The sequence below is a fragment of the Eucalyptus grandis genome, chromosome 6, assembly GCF_016545825.1.
Source record: "Eucalyptus grandis isolate ANBG69807.140 chromosome 6, ASM1654582v1, whole genome shotgun sequence".
NCBI lineage: Eukaryota > Viridiplantae > Streptophyta > Magnoliopsida > Myrtales > Myrtaceae > Eucalyptus > Eucalyptus grandis.
In genome coordinates, this window is record NC_052617.1 from 34334473 (window position 1) to 34339852 (window position 5380).

General features: G+C 41.9%; 1 long non-coding RNA gene across 1 annotated transcript; it reads right to left on the reverse strand.

Annotated features, from left to right (window-relative positions):
* Positions 1 to 218: 218 nt before the first annotated feature.
* LOC104449199 lies at positions 219 to 1617 on the reverse strand. The gene is made up of 3 exons (XR_726509.3): positions 1428 to 1617; positions 1148 to 1336; positions 219 to 362 (listed from the first exon to the last, which is right to left on the reverse strand). It is a non-coding gene; the product is annotated as an uncharacterized LOC104449199 (long non-coding RNA).
* Positions 1618 to 5380: the final 3763 nt, after the last annotated feature.

The window sequence follows — 5380 nt, forward strand, 5'->3', positions numbered from 1 at the left end:
ATGACTCATCCGTATGCATGGAATACTTCACGCGCAGAGTCATGCACGCATGTGATCCGTCAAATTACTTTGAATGAGAACCATTCAGCTAGCTCCTTAAGAAACTTAGAGATCTTTTTCACGATATGTTATTGATTTTAGGAATAAGTGTAGCGGAAGTTTTAAAACTTATTAAATTGATGCAATCAAATCAATCCATCAGTTGGAGCTCCCTTCAATCACCCAATACCCAAAGCAATAAAACTTCCTCAGAACAGTTATGAAGAAATCTTGATCCCTCAGCCACTTTCAACCCCAAAAACCCACTGATCTGATGCCGGAATGGAGCCTGATGAGGAAAATCAGCGCCGTCTTGCTGCTCTCTGCAAGAGTTTAGGCCATTTATGGTCAGCCAATGATGTGATTGAAGTTCAGCAGGAAATCCCCCATCACAAACGCCTTGAATGTAATCATACTCTCTTTGGTAAGTTATATTCGAAACCAAATGTGAATTTTCCAGCATTTTGCAGTACTATGAAGAAGGCATGGAAAACAGAGGCTGTTGAATGCTCTAAAAAAGAACCGGGTCTCTTTTCATTTGTATTCGAGACAGAGGAGGAAAAGGAGAGAGTCCTAAAATCTGGGCCGTGGTCTTTTGCAAGCAATTTGTTAGTGCTAAAACAATGTGAGCCAGATATCCCTGTACACTGCTATGATTTTACTAGATATGAGTTCTGGTTTCATATTATTGGACTACCCTCGGGATGGATATTAGAAGAGGTATTTTCTAATGTTGCTAGCAAAGTGAGACCAGTAAAAGAAATACAATTAGCATCTAAAGGCTATGGTCCCTATAAGACAGGAAAAGCCAAAGTAAAGATGAATCTTATAGCTCCTCTGAAAACTGGGGCTTTAGTCAAGATAGGGAACAAAAATTTATGGGTGGAGTTTAAATATGAGCGTCTCCCTCACTTTTGTTACTCATGTGGGCGAATTGGGCACTATGCATCGTATTGTGAGGAAATACCCTATGAAACAACTAACTGGGTAGCAAACAAGGTAGGGAAGTATGGGCCATGGCTCAAAGCAAAAGTAAAAGATTATAGTCCGCATTGGGAGGCATATTATGGCAAGGTTGATCTTAATGAAGAAGAAGAAGAATCTGTACCTGAAACTCCCGTGGAGACAGTCAATATGGAAGTTACTGCAAGAGCAGAAACTGAAACAATTAATCCCCTTTCCTGGAACAAGAAACGAGTAGACAGCCCTTCTTCTTTGGTGGAAAGAGATGGTAGAGAGAGGCTTTCATCAGCCAAAGAGGGAAGTGGAAAACAATTGCTGCTTCTCGAAGGCCCACCTGATGCAGGAATGAACATTCTGGGTGAATCTGAAACGAAGATGCTGAAGCATAAAAAAACAAAGAAACAAAAAAGAGTAGAAGTTTCTACCTCTTCTCTTCTGGATGATATGGAATTACTAGATACCCCTATGCAGCTAGTAAAAGAGGGGAAGGATTGGGCTCTGGTGGCTAGCCCTAATAAGCCACCAAAGACACCATGAAGATTCTCAGTTGGAACTGTCAGGGGCTAGGCAACCCCCTGACAGTTCAGGAGCTTAGAGCTATAATGGCTCAAGAAAGGCCCGACATGGTTTTCCTGATGGAAACCAAAAACAATGAGTCAATGGTGGATAAAGTCCGAAAAAGATTGAAGTTCAAATATATGTTCGTAGAGCAACCAAAAGGAATTGCCGGGGGTTTGGTGCTGATGTGGAATGAGGGCATGGAAATTCAAATCAATTCAAGTTCAAAAGAGCATATGGATGTGGAATGTAAAGATCTGAACAGTGGACATCTAATGAGAGTCACAATGATGCATGCTTCCACAAATTTCCAAGAGAGACTGATGTTATGGGAAAAGGTTCGGAATCTTCACTCCACTAATCAACTTCCTTGGATATGCATGGGGGACTTTAATGAAATCCTCTATAGTTGGGAAAAAGTTGGGAAAAGGGAAGCTGATCAACATAGAATAGCGGCCTTCAGGGATATGCTCAACGATTGTTCCTTGATGGATATTGATACAAAGGGGTGTGCTTTCACTTGGGCTAATAATAGAGAAGGTGCAAATTTAGTTAAAAAGAGGCTAGATAGAGCTTTTTGTACAATGGATTGGAGAATTACCTTTACAAATGCTGAAGTGGTCGCCCTCCCAGCGGTAGGTTCTGATCATAGCCCCCTGGTGTTATCTCTACATCCTGTTCGGGAGAAAAAAAAGAAAGGAATTTAAGTTTGAAGCATATTGGACAGAGGAAGAAGAATGTCGGGACATCATACATCGTTGCTGGGGAAACAACCAGCATTGTTAGATGACATTTTCTCAGAAAATACATTATGTTACACAGGAGTTGACCACGTGGAGCAAAAACAAGTTTTCTAATGCCTCTAACCAAATCAGAATTCTCAAACAGAAATTAACTGAGATTATGAACGGGGATCCCCAATTTTCCAGCAAGCAGGAAAGTCAGGAACTTAAGGAGAATATAGAACGGCTTTGGCGGCAAGAAGAGATGTATTGGGGTATGAGGTCTCGCGCAAATTGGCTTCAATGGGGTGACAGAAATTCAAAATTTTTCCACGCGACAACGGTGCAACGAAGACAATGAAACAGAATCTCCATGCTGAAACTACATGAAGATACGTGGTGCAGGGATCAGAAAATATTGAAGCAACACATAGAAGATTTCTATTGCTCACTATATGAATCGGCAGGCCCAAGAAATCTTCAGCCTCTGCTGGATATATGCCCATCTATAGTCACCAGAGAAATGAATGAAAGCTTGTTGGCTCCTATTTCAATGGAAGAGGTCAAAGAAGCGGTGTTCCAGCTAGGTACACTCAAAGCCCCTGGTCCGGATGGCCTTAATGGACAATTTTATCAGTATTATTGGGAAGAGATCAAGCTGGAAGTGTTCAATCTAGTCAGAAACTTCTTTGAATCAGGTAAGTTTGACCCCCTGCTCAACAAGACTTACATCTCCCTTATTCCAAAAGTGAAAAATCCAGAAAGTATTTGTCAGTTTAGGCCAATCAGTCTATGTAATTTTAGCTATAAAATTATCTCTAAAGTGCTATCAAATAGACTGAAACCATGGCTTACTGAGATAATAACTACTAAACAAAGTGCCTTTGTTAAAGAACGACAAATACAAGACAACATATTCATTGTCCAGGAGGTTTTGCATCAACTAAGGATTAGAGATCGGAAAAAGAAATTCCAAGCAGTTCTTAAACTGGATATGCAAAAGGCTTATGATAGGGTTGAATGGGATTTCCTAACAATGAGTATGAGGAAGATGGGATTTGATGAAAAATGGATTGAGCTTGTGATGCATTGTGTCTCCACGGTGTCCTTTGGTGTTAAAATCAATGGCAATCATACAAGATATTTTCATCCCACACGGGGTTTAAGACAAGGAGATCCATTGTCCCCGTACTTGTTTATATTAATGGCAAATGCATTCTCTTGGCTGATGCACAACGCACTAGAAGATGGCAGCATCAAAGGAATAAAATTGAACAGGTATTGCCCCACCCCGTCTCATTTATTATTTGCAGACGACGCTATACTTTTTATGGATGGGATAGTCAGAGAGTGTCAAAATGTGGCAAACATCCTGAATCGATATTGCTATGCTACCGGTCAAGCTATCAATTTAAACAAATCATGAGTGTTTTTTAGCAAGGGATGTCCTCTGAGCTTGAAAAGGAATATGGCATATGAATTACGTGTGCCTATTATTGACAAAACAGGGAAGTACTTGGGGATTCCATCTGACTGGGGACAAACAAAGAAGATGTTCTCATGGATTCTTGCAAGAGTGAACATGAAGCTTGAAGGATGGAAAGAAAAATTATTATCTAAAGCCGGCAAAGAAGTATTGATCAAAGCTGTGGTACAGGCTCTTCCCCAGTATGCAATGTCTATTTTCAAAATTCCAATATCAGTATGCAAAGCCATTGAACAAAGGATTGCAGCCTTCTGGTGGAAACAAAATTATTCTAAAAGAGGTATGTATTGGAAGAAATGGGAAGTGATGAAGTCCAGGAAAGATGAAGGGGGTCTAGGCTTTAAAGACTTAATTGAGTTTAACAAGGCTATGTTAAGCAAACAAGTGTGGAGATTATTACAATCACCATCAGCACTATGGAGCCAGATACTAAAAGGTGTTTACTATCCAAATGGGGACTTATGGAGAGCAAAACCAGGACAGCGACCATCTTGGGGCTGGCGAAGCATTCTTATAGGCCGAGACACTATTGAACTGGAAGTTTGATGGATGGTGGGGGATGGGGAACGTATTCACATTCGGCAGGACAAATGGCTTCCAAGGGGAGTATTAGGCGGGCCGGCGAATATCAATGATCTTGAGAAAGTTGCTGAATTAATGTGCAATGAAGGCAGAGCATGGGATGAGCCAAAGCTTCGTGAACTTTTTGATGACCAAGTAGTTAAAGAAATTCTTGCAATCCCCATTTCAGCAACACCACAGAACGATAGGATGATATGGACGGGAAACAAATCAGGCTCCTATACAGTTAAAAGTGGCTACAATAGGATTTGCTCATTGACTACTTCTCCAGACCCCAACAAAGCAACTACATCATACCAGCCACCTAAGTCCTTATGGACCCGATTATGGAGTATTCCAATCCCTCCCAAAATCAAGTTTTTTCTTTGGAGCATCTGTCAAAGCGCATTACCCATAAAGGAAAATCTTTATAAGAGGCGAGTATTACCTGATCCGTTATGCCCACTCTGCTCTCGACACCCTGAAACAACAGAGCATCTCTTTTTCCTCTGCAAAAGAACCCGACATACATGGCTTGATCCACGCCTCAACCTCTACAACAAAACAACCTTAGTAACCCGAATGGATAAGTGGTTGGAAGATTTCTTTGCTGAAAAAATCGACTTACCCTCAGCGAAGATGGTGGCCAGCACGCTCTGGATCATATGGAAGCTTCGGAACGACCATATCTTCCGATCCAAGCCTCCCAAATTTGACGTAATAGCAAATCTAGCTCACGCCCAAGTCCGGGCCTTCTCCAGATGGGTCCCGTGCAAGGAACAGAAGAGATCCAGCAGTAGATCTTCGCCTGAAACGTGGAAACCGCCGGACCGAGATGGCTTCAAACTCAACATCGACTGCTCCTGGGTGAAGGGGGAAGCGAAGAACTCGATTGCAGGGGTTGTGTGCGACTCAAGAGGGCTATTGGTCGATGGATTCGTGACTGAGATCCAAGCAGCGAATGCTTTGTGCGCTGAAACCCTAGCTCTCTCGCACGGTCTGCGTTTCCTCACCCTCAGAATAGAAGCTCACGTGGGAACAGTTCAAGTGA